We start from the raw sequence: 26,215 nt of genomic DNA, 5'->3' as shown, positions 1-26,215 counted from the left end.
CATCCTCTCTTCCATTCCTTCTCAGAAGGAGAAGGTGAGAGCTGATGATCTGTGGGGCCCAGCAATGAGTCTGGAAAGGTGGTAGCAAACAATTTCCTAAGAACCCTGTCCCCACTTCTAACTTCAGCAAGCAGCTTGGAAAACAGCCTGAAATCACCAGGAGTTCCTAGCCTTCTTCAGCCAGTTTGAAAGCAGTGCTTATTGTTTCTTTGGCACTTGCCCAAGCCAGCCACCTGACATAACTCATGGAGGAGAGAGGGCATGGAGCATGGCAAATGGAGGGCACCTTCCTCTCCTCTAGAGAGAGGGTGGAAAAGTGTCAAAGGTGGGGACCGTGTGACCAAGTGGACAGGATCTTCATTCAGAGAGCCTCAAGCTAAAGACACAGCTAACTGGACATCTTTTAAAGCCAATTTTGATAATTTATGTTTCCTTTTAAAAACATCCAAATTGGGATGCCTAGGTGGCTCAGTGGTTGAGCATCTGCCTTCAACTCAGGGCATGATCCCAGAGTTCCAGGATTGAGTCCTGCATCAGGCTCCCTGCATGGAGCCTGCTTCTCCTTCCTCTGCCTGTGTCTCTGCCTCTCTCTGTGTGTCTCTCATGAATAAATAAATAAAATCTTTAAAAAAAATAAAAGAACAAAAAATAAATATAAATAAATAAAAAACATCCAAACTAGCATGAGTTACACATGGTATTTTCTTAAAGTTCAAAACCAAAAATCCCTTCTTTATACTTTTAAAATGTTTTCACATGCATTCTTCAATGAACCTGCTATAGAGTAATATTCATTCTCATGGTCAAAACATCTTAATATATTATAAAGTACAAAAGGGTAGCAATAAAGTATGAATCGATGTTATAAATGTGTATATACATATATATACATAAGATGAAAGAAAGGGAAAAAATGAAGATACATATACTTTTATGCTTATCTGTCTTCTCCACATTTTCTGCATTGAGCATATCTTTGTATTCAGCTAAGTTTTGCTTTTGTAAAATGAAAGGGATTCCTTCCCTTCTTTTTCTTCTTCCCTGGAAATAAAGGGGGAAACATTCTTTCATAAGATATGGTTTCAAGCGCTTTCACCATTCTTTCTCAAGATACACCATCATGTTCAACACATAAAAGCAGGTCCTATCTCAAGATGTGGTCTGACTGTCACAGAGTGGACAGAGTGGCAACAACCTCTCTAACTTCTGGCACCATGAATATGGCAAAATGACTCAAGTTGATATTTTGTTAACCTATCTCATGGTTAGACCATTTGTGTTGTACTTCTAACAAACAAAGGGCCCGCATTTTCCTCATGTGTACCAAGACTGGTGAATGTTTCAAGAATTCTGTCTTTAAACTCTCTGTGGTCAGAGAATGTGCTGGTATGGGTCCTGGAGACTGGGCTCAAAGGCACTAGAGTATAAACCAGAAGAGGTCAAAGCAGGGGAAATAGGATCATAGTAGCAGAAGGGAGCTCATGGTCAGAGCCAAAGGGCAAGTGTTCAGCCAATGTCAAGAAATGGAGTGGTAACAGACTGGTTCAAAAAATGAATTAGCTGTGACCTTGGGAAATAGGACTCTAGACTTCCGCTCTTGTAAGATGTCAGGGACTAAGTTTTCCAGGATATTCACTATGTAGCTTGGGAATGGTTTGGTCGATTTAAAAGAATTGAGTTGGGTGGAATATGTGATTAATTTGCTGAACCCAAGTGCATGCCTTGATACTTATCTCCTTTAAATTCAGTCTTGCTATATTTGGTCCATTTTTACAGCTCAATAAGAAATTTGTGGGACCTGATTCTATCATCTGTGTGTTAGTTCTTATTCTAGCTCTGTCTGTGATCCATAGATTTGATCATTGTGTATTCCAGGTATTCATACCAAATCCACTGAAATCCATCACCAAAGACCCCTGCTGCATCCTCCAGGGATTGCCATTCAATCTTAGGCCAACCAACTTCCCACCACCTCCCTTCTTGTCTCTGAGGATAACCTGAGAGACTGCATAAAACCCTTTATTGTAGAACATTTCCCCAGATCCATCAGTTTAATGACCCTAACCAAAAAAGACATGAGATGAATTTAAAAAGACTTGTTCTAGTGAGCAGATTATATCTCCTCTCAGCATTTTCCCCTCCAGGCTTAGTAAGCCCAAGGGCTCTAATCTTTTCTTGACACCAGAAAGGAGAATTATGAATCACAATGAATAGAGTGACAATAAGCTAGATTCATCTCCAGTTGGGTAATGTACAAATTTCCATTCCCAAATATATTCATTCCCAAATATTTTTATTATTCTATAGAGTCACTTTGCCTGAAGATTCCAACTGTCTGGATACCCAGACACATACCCCAAAGTAACATGACCTTGGTAGCAGACCCAAGTAATCTGGGGCCCAGTAATTAGCTTTGTTGGTCTAGAAACTCTGATCAGTCCTCAAGAATTGAACAGATCCAGGAATCTTGACCCATGACAAACATACATTCATTCAGCAAATTCATTTATTCACTTGAAAGAAATGTTTCTTTGTATCTGTTTGGAGATTGGCACACTGGTTCTGAGCAGCAAACAAGATAAAGTCTCTATCCTCATAGAGTTACATCAGTGGAAAGAGGCACATAATAAACAAGTAGGCAAATAAATAAAAAATGGAGTTTTAAATAGCTATAAATGTCATGAAAAAAATAAGCCAGATGGAGAATAAAGAATGACAACTGTGTGGCTGATGGACACCTGATCATGTTAATATATTATGTGTAATATGGATTTCCTTTCTTGTGGCCAGTGCTGTGTCCTCACCCCTAGGCTTTAGTTTTCACATACAAAGGACAAGAAAGCTAATCAGAATATGTGTTAATTTGGAGAGCAAGGAAAGCCAGAAGAACAGTAGTGGTCCTCTTGTGATGAAACCTTTAGTAGACCCAGTGGAGTGGTAGGAATGAAATATGGAAGGAAGAACATTACATAACTGTGGTTCAGAAAAAAAGTAAAAGTAAACCTAAGCTCAAATGACATGTTATAGACATGATATGATGTAGCCTCTCTCTCCACTTCACCTAATCCCAAGCTATTGAATACAATGAGTGTGCAGTTCTAGGCTCTTCTGACTTGACAACTCCCTCACTCTGTGTAGGCTGTTGAGCCCACCCCATCTTGAGTATGTCACTTGAAAAGGAAGGCACTGGAGAGCTGTTCACTCATGCCAGCACATATTTATCATCTCACTTATGCTCCATGTAGTGCTTTTTGGCTAATACAGCAAGTGAAAAAAACAAACTTCAGCTGAGTCTGACTTACCAATTTCCATTTTAAAGCCTTCACCAGCCTCAAAGAAGTTTTGTCTAGCAAAGAATAAAAAACAATAAGCTACAAAACTTAAGCACTTTCTATGTGCTGGCACTATCCTATATGTTGTAACAGGATAATCAATGGTGTACTAGTTTAGATGGCTAACTGCTGTATCAAATACATCTCCAAAGGAATAATGGTTTGCCCAATAGAACTTAATTTTTTTTTCATCATACACATAGTCTAAGGTGGTTCCAGGTTGGTAAAAGACCTCTGCTCCACACAGACATTCGGGTATCCAGGATATTAGAGGCTCTACTGCATCTACCCAATGAGAAAATAAAGAGGAGGAAGTTTGAAATAGGAAGTTTTTAATGGGTCAAGCCCGGAGGAGTTCCAGACTCTTTCTGCTCATATACTATTGGCTAGGAGTTGGTCTCTTGGTCACCCCAAAAACTTCAGGAGAGGCTGGGAAATGTAGTCTCATCATATTCTCAGAAAGAAAGAGCAACAAGGAACTGTTAATATTATCTTGATTTTACATATGAAGAAACCAAGAATCAGAAAATTTAAGTATCTTGTTCCAGACAATAAGTAAGTAAATAAGCAAGTAGTTAGGTAAGCTAGGGTCCTGGTGTTCCAACTAGGTTAATCCAGCACTAGAGACATTCTTAACAAATTCATTGTATGGTTTCTTGAAGGATATACAGACTGTGGTAAATCTTCCAGATGTATGGTCTCTCTCCTCTGGGTAAGACTGGGCACAGGATGCCAAGTTTTGCCTCTCTGATCCTCATTTATCTATACTTTTTTTGGCTGACCAACCCCTTTCTATCACCATAGTCTTCCTTTGCAGGGTTGATATCTATTAGGGTGTGATCAACTTGGCTTTCCCCTTGTCCAGGAAAATCTTCCGTATCATATTTCTGCATTGATTTTGCTGACAAACTCAGAATTCTCAGGTGTATTTCATTGTTTCTTCCACTCAGATGATTCTGCCTTTAGTCAGTAAAGTCCTGCAGAGAATTAGGGTATTTCTAGGCATCATTTTTACACCTGTGCATTCAAGACAGTCATGCCAGTTTTCTCTTTTGTTGTTACTACTGGGATGTCCTATTCACAGCTGTTACTCCTCTGAGGTCCCTGGGTAACCTGTTTCTGCTTGACTATCTTTAGTCAGTTTTACTGACCTTATGAGCACCCTCTCATCACAGGAGTGAGTCAATGACAGTGTAGAGGATTAAAATTTCACAGAGGTTTATGATGGTTTAGGCCTTGTCCTGCCTGCATTGCAAAAATTGAGAAATCGTTCTCAATTTCTTCTCAGTTCTGAACACACACTCACCCCCACCATAAAATCTACCTCCCATAATATCTACAAGGAGTATTCTCAAGATAGGAGGAATGAGCCTGACTTGTCATCAGGAGACCAGATGATCCAGCCTCCCCATCTCAGGGAATGATGCTCAGAAGCATAAATGTCTTGGGGCTCCTCGGTGGCACAGTTGGTTAAGTGTCTGACTCTTGATTTTTGGCTCAGGTTGTGATCTCAGGATTGTGAGATCGAGCACTGCCTCGGGCTCTGCACTGCAGGGAGTCTGCTTGAGATTCTCTCTCTGCTCCTCCTGGTTGTATTCTCTCTGTCTCTCTCTAAAATAAATAAAAAAATCTTTTTTAAAAAAAAACCCACAAATGTCTTAAACCATATGAGTAGAGTATGTCACTATGTACAAGGTAAAATTATAGCTCTGGCTACCTAACTATATTTTTATCAGAATATCCTTTAAGAAGAAAGGGAATGGAGGTTCTTTCTGCAAAGCAGCATTTTAGGGAAGGTAAAAGCACTGAAGAGAAAGTGTAAAGAAACTAACTGGATACCTTTTCCCACTAAGCTGGAGACCCATTATAATTTACCCTAATTCTGTTTAAGTACTCCTGTTTCCAAAGCTCCATAAATCGTAAATACATCGTATAGGATGGGGGGTATAAAAGTGATCTTGTCACTCTTTTCTAAAATTGTGAATAGGTTCCTTACTATTCAGCTAGGAGGAAAATTATGTGAAACATACCAAATGCACCCTCTGTTTATTATTTTGACCATGAACTTCACCATTCATTGCTTATAAATTTTTATGAGTATTCACATCTGTAGGTTGAATATAATATAATCAGCATGACTGACCAACTTGGGCTGATGAAATTTTATTTTCATAATGGCCCTCTACTCCTCTTGGGAAAAAATGGTGATAAATAGAATCAATAGTAGGTTCGTATGATGTGGGGATTAAAATATTTAAGAAAGGTAAGTAGGGGGGGAAAGGCCTGAGTGAAAAGGAAGATCATCCCCAGATGGAGAGACAAGAAGGTTCTGAGATACTGGGTGGCCACTGGTGGGAATGAATTCTTTCAAGCATGAGCCTTGAAGTACCACCTCATGTGTTTCTCTGAACTTGAGATTATCAAAAGTTTTTTGGAAAAGGAAGATAATTACAGCATTGCAATGATCATGTGCTCCACGAAGTCAGTGACCATCATCATCTTTTCTCCACTGTTACCCCAGTTTCAGGCGCAGTGCCAGGCATGTGGTAGCTGCTAATCATTTATTGAATACATGTTGAATGAATGAACAAACAAATGAAAATAACAAAAGCCAGGCCACTCTTTGGGGTTGCTTGTAAAGAAGTTATAATATGCTGGGGAGAGAACCTTCCCTTATGTCCTTGGCAGTGAGAAGGTCAATCTAGGATAATGACAGCCCTGAGTTTAAGAATGTAGCAGAGGTGGCCAAGAGAATGGTTGAGGCCACCACATGGCAAACTGAGGTCACAGCATGACAGAATGACAAGCCAGCAGCAAGAAGCAAATGAATGAACCCCATCCCTCCCAGGACCTTTGAGGGGAAGGCAGGAGACCAGAGAATTTAGGGACCAGTGATTCTATTGGGGATGTGGTATCAAACCACTATGGATTATTGCTTGTACCCTTAGCAGTGACTATACTTCTCTCCTCTTATCTTCTCCCTGGTTTCTGTTTCCTCAATGGATGCTAACGTGAAATTTCTTTTTTTTTTTTTTTAAAGATTTTATATATTTACTCATGAAAGACACAGAGAGAGGCAGAGACACACGTAGAGGGAGAAGCAGGCTCCCTGTGGGGGCTCCATGTGGGACTCGATCCCAGGACCCCGGGATCAGGACCCAAACCAAAGGCAGACACTCAACCGATTGAGCCACCCAGGCGTTCCATGAAATTTATTTCTTTCCAGATATTAAGCCTAATTCTGTTTTTTTTTTTTTTTTTTTTTTTTTTTTTGTGGAATAAGAACCCTAAATAAATGTAGTTTCTTTCCTACATGTTAGTCCTTTAAACAGAGAATGCACAACAGGGAAAAAAATCCTCTCTCCTTTTATGTCAGAAAGATCCAGACATTATTTCTTCCTACTTATATTGTGGTTGTGGGAGAGTCTTGTTCAAGTTATACCTTATAGTCTCTCTCTTCACCTTCTTGGGGCTCAGAGGAGAATTTAATTAAGACACCTCAAATTGATTAATGAACAGAGGTGGGGCCTTGTTCTCCCCAGTTCACTTTTCTGACAATTCCAAAGTCATTTCAGGTTGGAGGCATATAAATATGGCTTTTTTTTTATTACAAGGTTAAAATGTGTTCACTGTCCACTCTGTAGGGCCCATGGGGATAGAATTTCTTTCTTTGTCATTCATTACACATTGTCAAATATAATATAAAAGTAAAACTACATGGAAACAAATAATTTTCTGGATGCTTAAATCTGGTTCTTGTCCCAACAGTAGTTCCCTTCAGGTAAGATTGCCTTTATTTCCACCCTTTGTTGCTGGGGTACTTCTGATGTAGGAGAGCAAACATCTGGAAGAAATCTCCCCCACTGACCTCCATCAGTTCAGGTCACTTTGAAGTGCACCTGTCATTAATGGACGTGTACATGTCTGCTGTAGAGTCTCTTTCCCCACCCTTTGGCTCAGGAAACTGTAGAATGGCTGGCTTCCTTCTCGTTGGCTCTGAGCAGAGAGGAAGTGGGTGTACATGTGGTGACGTTTGTTAGATAATTGGAGATTGGAAACACACACATTACAGATTAAAACTTAGAAATATTCAGTAAGGTTTGGTTCCCTCCTTCCCACCATGATCCTATTTCCACTGACTCAGCAGCATCAAGTGCTTAAGAGAACACTGCTAGGAGACTTAGAAAGAATAAAGGTGAATTCTTTCTATCCTACCTTAAAAAAAATTCAAGTAGACTCTTGAAACTCAGAGCAGAGGCACTACTCTTAAAATTGAAGCCCTTTTATTTTTGCAGGGGAGGCATGAGATAAGGTTGTTTTCTTGTCTTGTTTTGTTTTCAAAGGCTAAAACTCCGAAGGAAGCCAGATATAGAGTTAATTCCCTACATAACTTTCTATAGAAAAAGGTGACAGCCTGGGTGAAGAGGAGCTTCAGGGGAGGATAAGGGAGCTTAGCTGCCAGTCAGTCCCAGGGATGAATCTGTCCCTTTTACTCTGCCCCTGAATCAGCATGAAAGAGACCCATGATAGCAGAATGGAGCACATCTGAGAAGAGGAGATTTGTTTTGCTCCCCAGATAAATCCTGAATGGGTAGCAATGCTTCAGAGAAGTCTTTTACATCCACTTTAGAAAGTAGTTTATAGTATAAATGGGGATGGGGCAGGTCTAAGCAGAAAGGGCTCAAGTTAGCACCTCCTCCCCTGCCTCCCACACCCAACAGGCACTTATGACAACTGAGAGGCACAGGATAATAGCCAAAAGTTCCACATGCCTCTTAGAAGGACACAGAGTGGCTGACAGGGGATCACTTACAGGAGGATCCCGGCCATCGGAGTGAGGAAGGTGACCTCTGTGGATCTGTTCTCTGAAGACAAGGCACAATGGAGCATATGCTTGCAGATATAGAAGGGACCCAAGGTAGCGACCGGAGTTTATACCTGGTGCCTTACACCCCAAGAAATTCTATCAGATATGGGAGGGAAGCTGTAGACCAGACACCACATCCACCAAAGTCCCTCTCAAAGTTGGATGCCACTTTGAGGGTGAGATGAGCAGAAGATAGATTAAATCTTATCCTGGGGAAAAAAAAATCACAACTAATTGACTGAGTTTATCTGATTTAATAGCTTATGTTTTCTACATCAGACTGAATGAAGGCTCTGGCTAGGTATTAAACGAGTCAGAGAAAAATTTTACAATGTTGTATTCTTTGTGTCCATTGAGTTTTATGGCCTGATAATTAATACTACTATTTAAATGAGGATCTTGGGGGCAAAAGGCCCTCTCAGAAACTAATTTCTCTTAATCTTCTTTATAGGTTTTTTAATAGGGGCATGATTTGCACTCTCCTTATTTGCTTGACTCCCTTTATGACTTTTTTTCTTTTTTCCTTGTTTACTGTAACAGTCATGTTGAACATCAGCATTTGAACAGTATAACGGAAAATAACCTGATTCTGTTCTAACCACTGCTCCTGCATACCCATTTGAAAAATGAATTCTTTCCTAGTGTCTTGGATATAATCCAGGATGGGACCTACTACATTTCAGGCTTCTCTGAGATAATTAAAAAGTCTTTGGTCACTTTAGTCCTCAGAACAAGAGAGTATTCAAAAACTAATTTGACATAATTAAATCTATTTAAAAAAAAATCAAGTTGGATCTTTTTTTATAGTTCCCAGCAGATGAATTTTATATAGATTGAATATTTTTTAAAAATTTAAAAACCAGAATAAAGCATTGGCAGATAGTAAACTAATTAGGGACAGATGAGGACTGCAAGCATAAAAGCAAGAGGAGAGATCATTGAAAGAGAAGGTTATATCTAGCTAGTGAAAAATGTAAGCCATTTGTCACCAACACCAAAAACAAAATGTAAATGTGTATGACAAACTGGAAAACCTATTTGCAAACAAACAGAATGAAGGATGAATACCCCTAAATTTAAAAAAGGAAAAAATTCTAATTAAACAAACAGTAACATTGGTATAAAAACATGAAAAGACACACATAAATCGCCATGATTGAAATGAATGATGCTTAAGGCTGATGAAGGTAGGGTGAAATCTTGGCCCATGTCCCCTCTTATGGGAGTCACACAATAACAAATATCATAGGGGGCACTTCACAAGAAATATCCCACAAGCTTTAAAATGTGCACTTTTTGACTACAAAATTTTTATTTCTAAGAATCTAACAAGATACATGATTCCAAATTTATATTTAAACATGGCTATTGCTCATAACATGATTTAGGATGATGACCCACTAGAAATAGCCCCTACAGGCATAGTGATAGGGTCTCTTCAATGAATGATTTATGTCTAATCTATGATGGGTAGTATTTAGCCATTTAAAAAAAAATCCTCTTTTAAAATAGCATTCCATGGCAGGAATGATATAAGTTTAAGTGGAATGCTATAATGATTAAGTGGAATGATATAAGATTAAGTGGAAAAGAGCAGGATACAAATTTCTGCACAATGTATGACACTAATTTTACTACATACATGTGTGTTTGTGTGTTTGTGGGTATCTTCATACAAAGATTCTAGAAGAAAATACACATAATGTACACAATGTCTATGGATATTTTAAATGAGGAAAAAGAAATGCACTTATCAAGAATTAATCTTTTTCCTCCTTATCTTTCTAATTTTATGATTTTGTAATCTGATGAAAACATTATAATTGGCACATCAAGCACAACCATAGTCTTATTTTTGGCATTTATGATTTTCCCTTTGAATCCTATCAAAGGAAGGAATACAGGACTTTAAAATGGCAACTTGCCAACATCACAGATCGGGATTTTAATGAATTCCCTCCTTCTGAGGCCTAATTTAAGCCCAATTTAAAGTAAATAAAACAAACATATTACTCCATAAAGGGGGATGAGCACTTCTTTGTTGTATAGGCTTTGAATTTGAATCTCTTTATAAAATGAAAAATAGAGCAAAAAAATAGCTTAATAAGCTAGACTGCTCCTCTGCTCAGACTTTTTCTCATTATAGGTTTAATAACATAGATTGCCATTAGAAAATTTAGGTTTATACAGTGTGTCAGTGATTCCATTTTCTTCTGCTTGAGTGTTGACCAGTAAATATTCTAGATGCAGGAATCAGCATGTTTAGGAGATAATCTGTGTTTCATTAGTGACCTCCACCCTTTTCACCTCACATCTTTCTTCCCTATCAAATATACATGCACACCTCCCAAACATTGCACCCTAACTTATGTTGTGAACCTACCCACCACCAGCGAGCAGTCTAGACTTCACATTCAGCCTGCCTCTTAATGATGCCCTAAATCCCACAGAATCTGAAAGGCCTTATGACTGACAACAATGAGAATCCTGTTGGAAGAGAGGAATGGTGGGATGGACAGCGATGTTCTCAGCAAGCCAAAACTGTCTTTTAGCCCATGACTTGACCTGCAGGACAACACTAATGTAATGTGCTTCATCTGTCTTAGTCCATTTGAGCTGCTATAACAGAAATACCATAAACTAGGTGGCTTATAAACTATAAACATTTATTTCTCTCAGTTCTGGAGGCTAGGAAGTCCATGATCATGGCAATAGCTGATCCAGTGTCTGGTGAGGACTTGCTGTCTTTACAGGGTGAAAGTGATGAGAGAGTTCTCTGGGGTCTAAGAGTACTAATCCCATTCATTCATGAGGGTTCCACTCTCATGACCTAAGCACCTCCCAAAGGCCTGCTCCTAAGTACCATTAAATTGGTGGGGGTAGGATTTTGGCGTAGGGCTTGGGAGTGGGGGGATGCAAATATTCAGTCTGTAGCACTGCCCAAAGCATCAGTAGGAGATGTGAAAGAGTGTAGAATAGCTGATCATGGATCCCAGGCAGCTCACTTTTTACTAAGAACAATGAACTACTGATTAAAAACAACTGGCCCTGTTGAGCAAGATGTGTGCTCGCCATATTTGTTTCACTGAGCTTTCACCTCACCTTGTGAGGTGTTTTTTTTTTTTTTGTCCCAAATGGGCAGATGAGCAAAGTGAGGCTCAGAGAAGCTTAAACTCCCAGCTCAGCTTGTTTGTTTGGGTCTTTTACTCCCCAGCTCAGATCTTTCTTCCACACCATTGCTCCTCTGTCAGTTAAGAGGACAGCACTAGGGATCCCTGGGTGGCTCAGCAGTTGAGTGTTTGCCTTTGGCTCAGGGCATGATCCTGGAGTCCCGGGGTCGAGTCCCACATCGGGCTCCCTGCATGGACCCTGCTTCTCCCTCTGCCTGTGTCTCTGCCTCTCTCTCTCTCTCTCTCTCTCTCTCTCTCTCTGTGTGTGTGTGTGTCTCATGAATAAATAAATAAAATCTTAAATATAAAAAAAAAAGAGGACAGCACTAGATGTGCCTCAGTTGGGTCTGGACATGAGGTGGCAGCTGTGCCATGCCCCATGCAACACTGTTTCTCACCTGCTAAATGCTATGAAGGATGAGGACATACCAGGAGAATTGCCTGGGTTTCTAGAGGCAGACTACATTGGCTTCTTCTAGACCCAGCACAGTTTAGGACTTCAGCCAAGTTGGCCTCAAAGAGTCTCAGTTTCTTTATCTATCAAGAGGGCATACTCATGGGGCTGTGGAGAGGATTAAAACAGATAGTGTTATAAAGCATCTAGCACGCAGCCTGGTACTTTGAGACTTAAAAATGTTAGATATTATCAATATTTTATTATTACTATCATCACTATTGCACTGTTTTTGAAGTTACAAAAGAATTGCATGCTCATTGTAAGCAAAGTCAATAACACAGAAATACAAAGTGAAAAGCAAAAGTTACCCTCACATTGTTCCCCAATTCCACTGCAAAGTTGATCAGTGTTCAGTTTGTGGGTATTCTTCTACATCTTGTTCCATTCATAGACAAACTACATATAGGTATCTGCATGCAGCAGAGGGGAGATGTGGTATAAATGTGACAGGATGCTAAATGGGATATTTCTTATTATTTTGGATTTTCAGCTAATGCAGCAAAGATGAAGACAATAGGTATATATGACCCATATTCTAAAGAGAAGCACAATACCCACCCACAGAGAATTTACTGAAACAAAGCAAAGTGAGATCAGTGATATCAGCATTACGCTTATGTAAAGTAGCTAGAAATTAACTTGAAAGTAATTTATAGGAGTAGAGAGAGAGGTCTTTGGCTTTTCTTCTCTATTTCAGGCCCAGTAAGGTCGCCCCCTACATGAATGAATGGCTCATGAGGGTGAGAAAGGAAATAGGCCTGACTCCCAGGTTGAATGCCTGTGGAGCTGGATACTGGGTGGGGGCACTGACATGAAGCAAGGCTAGAGGGTTCTGAGGAGAACCTGCAGTGCATCTGTAGAAGTTTGGGGTGTGTATGCACACAGTGACTGGTGACTACTTCCTTCAGGAAGGAGACTGAGGGCAGGAGTCTGTCTGGGGCTGCCTGGGATGGCACAGCCTGGAGAGGGTCAGCAGTCTGGTGAGTTGTACATGGTGGGGAAAGAAAGTGTGAGCTGTGCAAATGGAGAATCACTAGACTGGAGCCCTCTCCAAAGGGTGGCCTGTTAGGGTACAGGGACCCCACAAGTAAGAGGTTGTGGGGTAAGAGGTTAAAGGGGGATAGGTGGAGAGTGACTCCCTTGGGTTATGTTGAATGTTCCCATCGGTGTTTCCGAAGAACTCCCAGATACACTCCATAAGAGACATACATGAGAGAGTCTTCCTGGACGAAGATCATTGACATAGGATTATCATAGCAGTGGCCACATAAGACATTTGGCTCTTTCCTTGAAAACCGCCTTTACCATGACTTGACCCTGTTCGAGCCATCAGTAAGGGTGGGGGAAAGGAAGAAAAAGTATAAGAATATACATCCCCCCATTTTCTGCCCCGTTATTGGTCTCCAAACTATGATTAGGACTATGTTGGTAAAGTGGAGAAGTTTCTAATTGGATATGACATTGAAGTTTTGATTCAGGCTGGCTATATTTTCTATCTTCAAGTGATCAGAAAAGAGGCTACAGAGATGCCTGTTGTAGTTATCATATGACTGGGAAGGGGAGATCATGGAAAGAAATGCACAGCTATTTTCTGTTGGTTACTGATTTCAAGTCACATAATAAGCCAGTCACACACATGCACACCAATACACCCACATAACATATACGTAATAATCACAGCAGAATTTTTTAAAAAGACATCATATTATAAAATTTTTATACCTTGCTTTCTTCACTATTCAATATATAGTCCATGATAGTAAGTCTAGAACTGCCTTGTACTTTTAAATAGATTTATAGTATGCTATTTAATGTATGCAAAAAAATTTAATTAACCATTCCTTTACATGGGGGACATTTAGATAGTTTCCAATTTTATACTGCTAGAAATAATGCTTCAGTATATTTCCTTTTATTCAAGTGCCAATATTTCTGTAGAGGAGATTCCTAGAAGTGAAATGATATGCATATTTTAAAGTTTGGTAAATACTGCCAAATTGTCTTCCATAAAATTTGCATCAATTTATCTTCCCACCAAGAGTACATAAGAGCTCCTATCTCCTCACACCCTTGCCAAGAATGTATATAAATATTTGTTAGTTTGAAAGACTATAAAAAATTACCTTACTATTATTATTATTTTTAGATGTTTTAATGTAGTGAGTTTGGGCATCTTCAAATAGATTTAAAAATTTTTGTTTTTATGTAAATTATCTCTTCACTTTACTTTTCTATAGGATAATTTATCCTTTTATTGAAAATGTTAGAGTTTTTTCTCTGTTTTTCTAACTTTGTATCTATCTCTATGAACATGCATACACACAGACTGAAGAAATATATATATGACAGATATATATCTCTCTCTGAATCTATGTCTATAAACATAAATATCTGTCATTTATCTTTCCCAGTTTATTGCTTATCTGTTTACCTCTTAACACTACTAATGGTATCTTTTGCCCTACAAAAGTTTTACTTAATATCGACTATCTTTAATTTGTTTTCACTTTGTGTGTTAACCTAGGAAGGATTTCTTTAATCTACTTCAATATTATGGCTCTTTGAATCTGTAGCTCTTTAATTCATCTGGCATTAATTTTATATGAGGTCAAATGCCTCCTTTATATATAATACATAACAAATATATAGTATAGCCAACAATTTTATTTTTTTGTTTATATGAATCCATTTGTCTATTCTTATCTCAGTATCATACAGTTTTATTACTAAAGCTTTATAGTATAAAGACAAATTATTCCTAACTGAAAAAAAAATGTTTCTTGGCTATTTTCTTGCATTTACTCTTCCAGATAAAGTTTAAGATTTATCCAGTGAAACTCCACCCTTCCATACAAATACTAAAGCAAGATTCTACTTCCTGCAGTGCTACACTAACTTTTTGCAAACAAATCCTTTCATTAGGATGACTAGAAAGCCTGGATAAAATTTTATTTATTATTTATTTATTTATTTATTTATTTATTTATTTATTTATTTATCTTTTTAAAAATTCTCTTTGAAAGTATTGGAAAATTACCAAAATTGCAAGATATGTAAATGTAGATATAGATATAAATAGACACATTCTGGAATATTATATATGTGTATTTGTATGTTTGTGTGTGTGTGTGTGTGTTACCTTTTTGAAGGTATTGAAGAGATACCAAAGCAATAAGTATTTGAGAGGGCAAAAACTCAGAGAAAGGAGAGCCCATAGAGTTGAGTCCAGCTGTGTCAGTTGGTGGCTGAGAGATTGATTACTTTGTTTTGATTCATATGAAGGAGGTGCTGCCAAAAATTGAGTACAGAGTCCATCAAGGAATACTGTTCCTAATACATAGAGAGCCAAGGTTTTCAGTTGGAATCTTTGAAGATCTATATTTTAGGAACAAAGTTAGTCTGAAATAGACTAATCCTATTTCTCAAAGAGTGAAGCCCAGCTATAAGGGATTCAGGTGATTAAGGTGGTCTACATCTATAACTGTTTTTACAAGTAAAATCGAGTCTTTTCTGAGGAAGATAACATCTTTTCAAGCCCTGAATTTTCTCCATAATTTTTCACTCACAATATTTATAACTCAGTTAAAAAAATAATGAGTCAGGCAAAGAGAGAAGAATTCACAAAAGAGAATCAAACAAAATAGAAGAAATAGAAACAGATGCACAGATGATCTAGATGTTGGAGTTTTCAGCTATGAGCTTTAAATTAACTGTGATTAGTATGTTCAAGAAATGGGATGATAAAACAGAGAATTTCAGCTGGAAACTAGAGACTATGAAAAAGCAGCAAATATAAACTGTGGAAATGCACAATACAGTAACTGAAATTAAGAACTAAATAGTTTAGCATCAGATTAGCCACAGCTAAAGAGCAAATTAGTGAACAGGAAGATAGGCCAGAAGAAAACATCCAGAATGATATAAGGAGAGAATAGAATTAAAAATGGGAACAGGGGGTCTCTGGGTGGCTCAGTGGTGTAGTGCCTGCCTTCGGCCCACCGTGTGATCCTGGAAACCTGGGATCATGTCCCACATCAGGCTCCCTGCATGGAGCCTGCTTCTCCCTCTGCCTGTGTCTCTGCTTCTCTCTCTCTCTCTCTCTCTCTCTCTGTATCTCTCATGAATAAATAAATAACATCTTTAAAAAAATAAAAAAATAAAAATGGGAGCATATAGGGACACAGTATAATGGTCTAACATATATCTAGCTGGAGTCTTAGAAAGAAAGGAAAGAGAATATGGGCAGAAGCATGTTGAAGAGATGTTGACTGAGATTTTCCAAAAATGACCAAAAAAAAAAAATCAAATCATATTTTCAAGAAGTGCTATAAACTCTAATCATAATAAGTAGCAGATAAACAAAAAACTCCCCTCACATCTATAGAGAACATAGTAATACTGATAAAAATCAAAGACAAACTATTAAAACCAATCAAAAAAGAAAGAAAATGACTGCTTTCAAAAAAGGCACCACAGAGATTTAGGGCTAGCTTTCTAAGAGAAAAAAATGGATGAAAAAAATAATGGAAAAATATCACCTAAATTCTGAAACATATATTATAGCAGCCTTTACTTGAATACCACTAGTGAGTTCATCAAATAGTTCCATTTGGGAATATATGTGACCAATAGAAATTTCTTTCTTAGCTTGTGCTAAAATATATCTGTCTATAATTTTTCTGTGTTCTAGTTTTATCCAGAGAATTTCAGAGAATTTGGAATTTCAGAAAATTTGAAGCTAATTTTTCCTCTATTTGGTTGGGAAGGATAATTCTCAACACCTTTTGGAGCTTAAGAAACATTTTCAATCTTACCTAAGGTCTCCTACCATCTATCCTTTCTACAACCACTGAGCATCTCTCATGTACCTGTCAACATTCCTAACTGATGTGACTACGATGATAACCAGGACACACTCACTATTAGGAGTTCATAATTTTGAGGGTGGGAAAGATGGCAAACAGTAACTGCTGTGCTGTGAGATACTTTCAATTACAGGAGTGAGTGCAAGATGCTACAAGAGTATACAGCAGGGGCAAGTAACTCAAATAAAGAGGACACAGCTCCTCAAGGAATCGATAGTGGAGATGAGACAGGAGCAAGCTATATAATTTTTCTTTTTGAATGGAAATGCAAACTATGTATTCTAGATGTAGAGAACCATACATGCAAAAGTATAAGAAAGTGGAAAAACATCCCATCCGGTCTGTCTTATTCTCAACTACAGCAGACAAGCTCCTTCATGAAGTCAGCAAATACAATTTCCAGCAGCTCCAGAACTACTTTGTTCTAGCTTAGCAAACTCAGTGGAAAGAAGGTTCTTCCTATGGTCCATTTACCACTTTCCAGAGATGAATGCTTCTTGACCTTCCTTGGCTGTTATGCCCACCCTCTGGACCATTCAGATTTGGAGGAGGAAAATAGTACCAGGATTATACTTTGAAGCATGATTAGAAAAGAATCCATTGTTTCCAGCTCCCTTGGAATTACCCATTCAGGAGATGGGTAGAATCCCCAGGGATAAGATGTTGGTCAGAAATAACCAATGCTTATTACATTCTCTCAGCCTGAACAGCAGAGGTTATCCACAACCCTATACTCAAGAGGTGTGTGTGTGTGTGTGTGTGTGTGTGTGTGTGTGTTGCTATGGAAAGAGCATGGAATTTGGAGTCTGAACTCTTGGCCAGGTTCACTACCTTTGTTAAGTAAGCTAAACAAATCACTCTTTAAATTTCAACTTCAGTGTTTATAAAAATATACAATGTACATTACAAAAATGTACAACATCAGACTGGTTATATTCCCAAAAAATTTAAATGAAATCATCCATGCAAAAGCACCTACCACAAGTCCTGATACGCAGTATCTATTTAGATTTCCTTTGCTTTTTCCTTGGGCTTTCCGGCATCTAAGAGATCAGGGCCAGAGGTGAGAATTGTATAAAAATGGATCATATATTCCCAAGAATTGAAGAACCACAATAGCAGAATGTGGAAAGGGCTGTTTTGTGGAAGAGAGAAGCAGAGATTTGGGTCATGGTGGAGAAGAGGATTTGTGTCTGGAGAACAGAATCGTCTTAGTTTTTGAGTTGACTCTGTCATCATTTGTGTGTATGTCTAACCACATCTATGTGTCTTACTTATATTAGATACGTTGAAGATAAATGATTGCCACTGGTTCAAAATGACACTGAAGAATGAAGGCCAAGAGAAAAAGAGCAACATCTTGCTTCAACAAAGTATGTGTCGTTCCCCCTTCATGTGAAATATTTACCATTTATGCTAATTATCCTGCGGCATAACAAGGACTCTGAATATTATGACATATTAGGTTTGTTGCAAGTTCTGTTTGGTGACAGCAGTCAAGAGCGTCTATGCATACCCAGCCTTGCTGTGTTGCTGCTCTTGCAGCATGGCTATGCACTCAAAAGTTTAAAAGAGAAAAACTGCCGATGGAGCAAATACAGACAGAGTAGATCTCCTAGTGAGGCTTATCTTGGTCCTCCTTGTCTCTGCTGTGAATATTTCCTTCACTGTGACCTTAGCAGTTACATCCTGACTGGCCTTCTTCTTGCCTGGAATATGTTCAAATTTCCTAGGCATGCTGAGAACAGAATTGGAAGTTGATGGTAATGAGAAATACTGTAATTACAAGGCATCTTAATATTGAAAAAGAAAATGGATCTTTTTTTTTTTTTTAAATTTTTATTTATTTATGACAGTCACACAGAGAGAGAGAGAGAGGCAGAGACACAGGCAGAGGGAGAAGCAGGCTCCATGCACCGGGAGCCTGACGTGGGATTCGATCCCGGGTCTCCAGGATCGCGCCCTGGGCCAAAGGCAGGCGCCAAACCGCTGCGCCACCCAGGGATCCCAGAAAATGGATCTTTAAATTTATTTTCATTAATAACACAAGACGCTGGAACGTAGCTCTTCTCTCCTCTCTCCACTTCCTCTCCCTTCCCTCCTCTCTCTCTTCTTTCCTTCTTTTTCTTAATTTTGATCTTTATTGTTTGAATAAAACATAATAATAATACAAAATCATACTTTTAAAATTTATTATTCAGATAAAACAGTGCCATCATTATGTAAAACTATAATAAAGCAGAGCTGCCTTAAAAATTGCTCTTGTAATTACTGCTTTAAACACCCGTGTGACTGGAGGGAAGCTTATTTCTGCAGCCACAGCTTATACGCTGCCATGGTAACATCTGGGCTGCAAGTGAACAGTGAAGCTTGTCATAAAAATCAACTTTGGCATGGGGAAATGACAGTGAATGGAACAATTTTAACTATAGGGGTACTTCCATTAGACAAAGTATATATACAACTGTCTCCAGAGAGAAAAAAATATCGGAGAGTCTGCTTTCTGGGACCATCCCTAATAAGATAGAGAGCAGCAGATTCTCCATTGAGTTAGAGGCACAGAGCGTGGCCTCTGTTGACTTAGCCTTTTCCATTGTCTTTTTAAAAATGGTTTTGTTTTTGTTTTTAATGTATGCATTATGTTTGTTAATTGTTAAAAGTGTATGCTGAAACTGCTCCTAGAAAATGGATTTTCTCTGGCAAGTTAATTTAGCTGTACATTCAATCAAATTTGAAATCAAACTATATTTCTCCTTCAGGGTAGATTCCCTCTGAAAATCATCTCCAGACTTTGGCAGGAGTAACTTGACTGCAAGACAGAAAGAATAATGAGGCTGGGAGGAGGGCAGGGAGAGGAGAGACCAGTAAATTAAGTACCTGTCGACCTGAGTTTGAGCCCTAGTTCTAACCCTTATTAATTTGTGATCTTGGGAAACTAAGAAGGTACAGAAGCTCTATGTTTAGTTTTTCTCCTCTAATATAGAGAAGATAATAATGGTAAATATAAGGAAATACTTTGTGAGCTACAAAGTGCTATACAAATGGCAGTTATTATTATGGAAGTTAAGTCCCTTTGAAAGTTTTAACTTCCTCTTTATAGAAAAAAAAAAGCCCTAATTTAGAAAGACCTCCTAAGATAGTTTCATTAGCCATGACTGAGAAAAGAAAAATATCCTTTTCCTTGTAAAGGATCGTTTGGTCACATTGTTAATACATTAATTCACATTCATTCATTCATGAATTTAGACATTCACTCATTCATTTTAAAAGATTCCTGACATTTATTGAGATGCTGTTAAGTAAAAGGCACTGTACTAGGCAGTGGAGATATGATAAACAAGAAAAACTTAAGCTCTGGCTTTCATGATTATCTTTCTAGTTGGAGATAAAGGCAAAAATAAGTACAGGAATAAAAAACTAAATTACAACCTATCATAAATGCTACAAAGAAACCAAGAAGGGAATTAGATTTTACAATAGGAGGATGATGGGGGCTAAATAGATATGATCAAAGAAGGACTATCACAGGAAGTAAAACTCTAAAAGGCTGAGGTAAGGGAAGTATTCAGGGGGAACAGTATGTGCAAAGGCCCAGCGGTAGGGAAGAAGTTGGCTTACTGAGCAAGAGAGAACTGAAATTAGGCCAGTGTCTGGGTCATGGAAACCAAGACAAAACAGGCTCACAATGAGTGTGGAGACACAGCTAAAAGCTAAATTATGCTGGGCCTCAGTAATTTTCTTCTGTATGAAATTGGAAAACCATCGAATGGGACAGTTTAGTGCCTGCGTTTGGCCCCGGGGCGTGATCCTGGGGTCCCGGGTTCGAGTCCCACATTGGGCTCCCTGCATGGAGCCTGCTTCTCCCTCTGCCTGTGTCTCTGCCTCTCTCTCTCTCTCTCATGAATAAATAAATAAAATCTTAAAAAAAAAAAAAGAAAACCATTGAAAAGGTTTTTAACAATGGAGGACATGAGTAGATTTTGGGCTATTCTACAATTAGTCTTTTTGAGTTGGAATTTATTATTTTGCCAAGTACCTTAGCATACTTGAACATACAAGTACAAAACAAATTCTGGTTATCATCACTGAGGAAAATCAGAAGATCAGTCTGAATTCATTTTCCTATTATCTTAGATATTTAAGTTGAAAACAGGAGTTGGTTTTATTAGTGGAAGGTAACTCCATCTTCCATCTGTAGCATGATGGCAAACTTATGATTTTGATGGTCTTTAGAACTGAGGAACAGGAAAGAACAGACTGAGGCTTTTCATCAGGAAGGCATGCATATAATGAACTGAAACTCTTTGAACTTAACTGCATCTAGGGAAAAAACACATTGTTAAAGGACTTTGTTAGCTTCCTATAAGTTTTTTTTTTTTCCTAAGACATCCGAGAATTCAGAGTATAGTTTTCAGCAGAATATGAATAGAAGTTTCTGTTCTGTTGTGCTTTCTGTTTTAAAATTTTTGTTCTGGGCAGAATCCTGTCACCGAGCAAGAAATGCTAATTGGACATTTGATTCATCTGGACAGCTGTGAATGGAATTTTTGCTAAGCAGCAGCAGATGTAGACCTAAAACAGAATGGCAAATGGCCATTGGCATAGATGTGATGTTAGCTGCATGTGCCCAATGCTCCAATCCACAAGCATCTCATGGTCTTTTTTTCCTTGAAAGATTTTTATTAAATATTTCTGTAAATTAATCTTGGTGATTGTAAAGGGCCAACCCAATTCATTGGCGTGGAAAGAGAGAATCTGTCACAGCCTTTATTAGTACTCCAAAGAGTGAATTGGTGGAGTTAGATGGGAAATACTTGCTTTCCAATTGAAAATGCAGAACAGATGCTGGCATTATTAACAGAACATTGCCTACTTGCAGTTCATGTCCTGGATGAGCTGTCTGCCACTTGGTCTCCAAGTCATACCTTTTAGTTTACTTAGGAATAAATGCCTTTAGAAGTGAACCACCTCAAAACAGGAATTCAGTACATTCAGAAGATGATACTATTCTTTCTTCCTTTTTTCTTTTTCTTTGGATACTGGTCTTTCTTGTTTGCTTTTAAGTTTGATGAACTGGTGAACCGATTTTATATCAGATGCTGGTTTATTTAAAGTAGGGACAATTAACCAGGAGTGAACCCTGAAAATCACTCATGGAATTTATGGTAAAGAACCAAAAACCATGGGTTCTATGTCCAGAGATTTTTATTTCAAAATTCTTCCTTGATAATTTTGATGTGCACTCCTCATTGAGACTCTCATCAAAATAAGAAATAAAAAATAGTTAAGATCTCTATCATTAGTTCACTATCATTATTAGTTCAACGTAGTATCTATGAACAGTCACACCACGCTTGTGCATCATATAGTTCCCATAACTGAAGAACAAGTTGAGAGGAAATCAGAGGGTTTGGCATTCCCAAATCCAGCTAGGCCACAATCCTCCCTACACTGTCCTAGCCTGAATTTCTAAAGGAAATCAGGTCAATTTTTCCAGTGTATGTTCCCTTAGCTTGGTTCCCACTGTGTGAAACTGTGCCCCACTCTCCCTCCCTTCTGTGTAAAGGAGAAGATTTTCATTGGTCACTTTCATTTTGGTGGGAAACCACATTTTCCTATGACCATTGACATCTTTGGAAAGTTTCCATCTGTGAAAAGCTGACAATCTACATGGCAATTTTCTTGTACATTAGACATTGTGCAAAACAGGGTAGTTTTGTTTTGTCTTGAATCATGCCCTTCTCTCCCTACCTGCCAAGAGATTCTGGTTTAATTGTTTGGGCCTGAAGTGTTTAACTGTCTTAATGTTTTAATAGCTCTCCAGATGATTTTAATATGAAGCTAGATTTAAGAACCACTGGTTCATGGCATCCTAGTTTGGCATCCACAGGTCTAAGGATCTCCCTTACTATATTAAGAACTATCAATAAGGAAAATCATTGGCTGGATTTATTACAAACATTCTGGGATGTATGTACATTCTTCACTATAACTGTATTATGACTTAGCTATTTATGTACCAACTGCAGATCCACTGACTTGTCCAACACTTACAGAATGGGACATGTTGTAGGGAGTGGCACATGGTAGGCAGGTTTTGGTCATGGAGGGCCTTGTTTGCCATCCTTAGGGGTATGCATTTTAATCTATAGGCAATGGATAATCATTGAAGGGGAGAAAGAAGCAGACTAATTATGTGTCATCTTATAAAATGCAAGTCATCATGACTGACCATCCATCCATAGATACCAATCACATCATCCCTGAGCCAATCCATACCGGGGATTCAGGCAAGAGATAATCTACTTAGGAAAATACAAACCATTCATTTATCCATTTATTCACTGAAAAAACATTTATTAAACATCTACTATATGCCAAGTACGAGGGATACAGAAGAATTTCTCAACCTTGGTACCATTGACATTCTGAACATATAGGATATTGGGGGCAGGGAGGGGGCAGCTGTCTTGTGCACTGTAGGATGTTTGACAGCATCCTTGTCCTCTACACACCAGATGCCAAGAGCACCCTCCACCTTCCACCATATTTACTCCAAACTGTGATAATTGAAATCACCGCTGGTTGAGAACCACGGGCATACAGAGATGAATAAAGCATACTCCCTATCCTTAAGGAGTTTATAGTCTAATCTGGCAAAGAAAAGATGGGCATTAAACAAGCATAATTAAAGGGTAAAAGTATCATAGAAACTGTTAAGAGAGCCTATATAGAAGAGAAACAACATCTGCAGGGTAAGGGTAAGCAAAGAAGCCTTCATGGAGGTTAAGAGGCTTTTGAACTGGGGTTTAAAGATTTTTTCTGGATGCACAAAGGTAAACTGGAAAAGCTGAGACTCAGAATAACCCCTCAGCTCCACAGTCTCATCTAAGGCACCATATGAGTATTAGTTGATTTTGATCCTACTAATTGGACCAGGGTGGGCACCTAATCAATGACTGGTGAACTGCAAGGTGGCTTGTCAGAAGTGCTCTAATTGTGTGATGTCCACCATATTTTAACCTTTCTCATCCATTTTTCCCCTCCACGTTGATTTTAAGGTGATATGCACAAGTATGACTACTTAATGGTCAGGTCTCATTTTGATTGGTTGACACTTGGGGTCTATGGATCATTACATACTGTGAATATACCACCAATCTCTCCATCCAAGGACATCACTCAGATTGTATTCTATGGGAATGGTGCCCCTAGAGTTGTGAAAGTCACCCTGCTTGTCTACTCCTCTCTCCCAGCAATGTGTGAGGTGGATTAGAAGAGTGAAATCCTAACATTTCTCTTCTAGACAAGATTCATGTATAGCCAAGTCTCTTGCCTCTCATTCTCTTGACCTCCAACCTGCCTGAACTTGTAATGGATGTTTGTATCCTCTATCTGCACCTGTGAGTTAGTTCAGAGAGGGTAGTAGGAGACCCTACAGCATTTTCTAATCTAGCCATTAGCAGATTGGGTCTATGAATAAGGGGGGATTTCAATCTCTGCTTCTCCTTGTATATATTTTTGACTTAAAAGAGCAGGAGGGGCAAGTAATTAGATGCTTTGCACTGTACTCATGTTTATTTTTTTTATTTTAAAGATTTTATTTATTGATTGATGAGAGACACAGAGAGAGAGAAAGAGGCAGAGACACAGGCAGAGGGAGAAGCAGGCTCCATGCAGGGAGCCCTACGCGGGACTCTATCCGGGACTCCAGGATCACGACCCTGGCTGAAGGTGGCGCTAAACCACTGAGCCACCGGGCCTGCCCTGTACTCCTGTTTAGATTGCGTTTCCATGGAACCATGCAGGAGCTTTAGAGTCAGCAATGTGGGACAAGGGACAGGTCATGTACAAAGAGCTCCAGATTCCTGTCACTCTGTTCCCTTGACCTGGTATAGTTCAGCTATATCTATCTATCTATCTATCTATCTAGCTAGCTAGCTAGCTAGCTAGCTATCATCTATTTATCTATCCATCATTTATCTCCTGGGTAAGATATAACTTGGAATAAGTCAAATAAGAATTTCTATTGTTTAAAAAAGTTTCAAAAGTGCTGTTACAATAGTTTTACTGTACTGCCTCACCTTCTGATTTTGTCATCAAGACTAATCTTGTAAGAGCCAGCCTGCCTGGGCTCATATCCTGGCTCTATCACTTCTTGGTGATGTACTTTGGGGCAAGGTATAACTCTTTATGCCTCATCCTTCATCTCTAGAATGGAGACCATAGTGTCAGCCTCATGGGATTGTTTTTAAGGTTCAATGCAGGTATATATGTAGGTGTTCAGGAGGGTGCCTGGCACATTAGGAGCATCATGCCAGAGGAAGGCCTGACACAGCACCATCACCCTTTTCTCTCAGATTCCTCCTCTGTTGGCTGCTTGTGCCTGGATTTCTTTAATTGGGACAACTAAAAAACACCTTTCAATTGTCAATGCTTTTCTTCCTGAGAGTAGTGATGCCTTAGTCTTTGCCTGTCATACAAATCTGCTGTAGGGATTAATTAGGCCCTTTCTTGTGATCAAATCTTGGTGCAGGTGAAGAGGGGTGAGGGAGGAGGCTCAGAAAGAAGAGATGGGTGGCTCCAAAGATAAATATCTTATTTCTCCCATTTTTTCAAATGACAATTTCAAGTCCTCCAGCTTAGAAACTTGTTCTTTTCTCTCCATTCTTTCAGTCATTCATATCACCAAATTGCAGATGGCTTAAGAATGGCTCTCAGAGCCACTTCTTCCTTCCTGTTTCTTTTACTAGCTGAGTGCAGGCCCTCATCACCACCTTTTTGGACTGAGGTCCTCACCAGGTTCCTCACTGGATTTCTTAAATTAGGGCTTGTCCTTCTCCAAATCATGGCAGATACTGCTGACAGGTTCTGTGGCCGGTTGTTCTCTCATACTATGCTCAAAAATCAGACAACCCACACTTTTTTGCCTGGCTTAAAATCTTCACAGTTGGGCTCATTTATTCAACATTATTTCTGATTCCTGTACACATGATCCCTTCATCTACTCTGGTCACCTCACTTCTCCCTCCTTTACTCATCCCTACATGCTAGGTCCCTGATTCCTCACATTCCTCATAGAGTCGATGTCTTCTAAACTTACTCCCTGATCAACAATCTAGAATTCATGTTGGCCTTTCAGACTGGAATGCCTTTCTCAAAACATATCCCACTTATCTTTGAATACCCATCACAAAACACCAGTCCTCTATGTAGCTTTCATGAGTGCTCCAGGATAAATTCACATTTCTCTTTTCTGAAGTTTGTTGGCACTCAAATTTTTCTTAGGTCTCTTGTGCATTTGTATAGTGCTTAAGTACATGGTATTTGCAGTCAGACAGATGTGATTTCACATTTGAAATCTGGGTCTACCAATTAGTATCTGAGTAAATTAACTTCTCTTGATGTCAGTTCCCTTGTTAGAGGGGCTGTTTGGTACAGTGCCAAAGATATAGAACCAGGGGTCACACTGGTTTGGGTTTGGATCCTGGCTTCACCACACACAAGGTTGGGGCACTGGAAAG

At 38.8% G+C, this 26,215-nt stretch overlaps 1 long non-coding RNA gene across 1 annotated transcript in view; it reads right to left on the bottom strand.

Annotated features, from left to right (window-relative positions):
- Window positions 1-683: 683 nt before the first annotated feature.
- Window positions 684-26,215, bottom strand: part of LOC140597782 (uncharacterized) — a 45,473-nt gene continuing 19,941 nt past the window's right edge. Inside the window, exon 3 of the long non-coding RNA XR_011999710.1 lies at window positions 684-1,041. This is a non-coding gene — a long non-coding RNA (uncharacterized lncRNA). The remainder of the gene's footprint in view (window positions 1,042-26,215) is intronic.

This window comes from Vulpes vulpes, chromosome 2 (assembly GCF_048418805.1).
Source record: "Vulpes vulpes isolate BD-2025 chromosome 2, VulVul3, whole genome shotgun sequence".
In the NCBI taxonomy this organism is placed as follows: Eukaryota; Metazoa; Chordata; class Mammalia; order Carnivora; family Canidae; genus Vulpes; species Vulpes vulpes.
The sequence above is the reverse complement of the archived record's forward strand: the minus strand, read 5'-3'. Positions and strand labels throughout refer to the sequence as shown.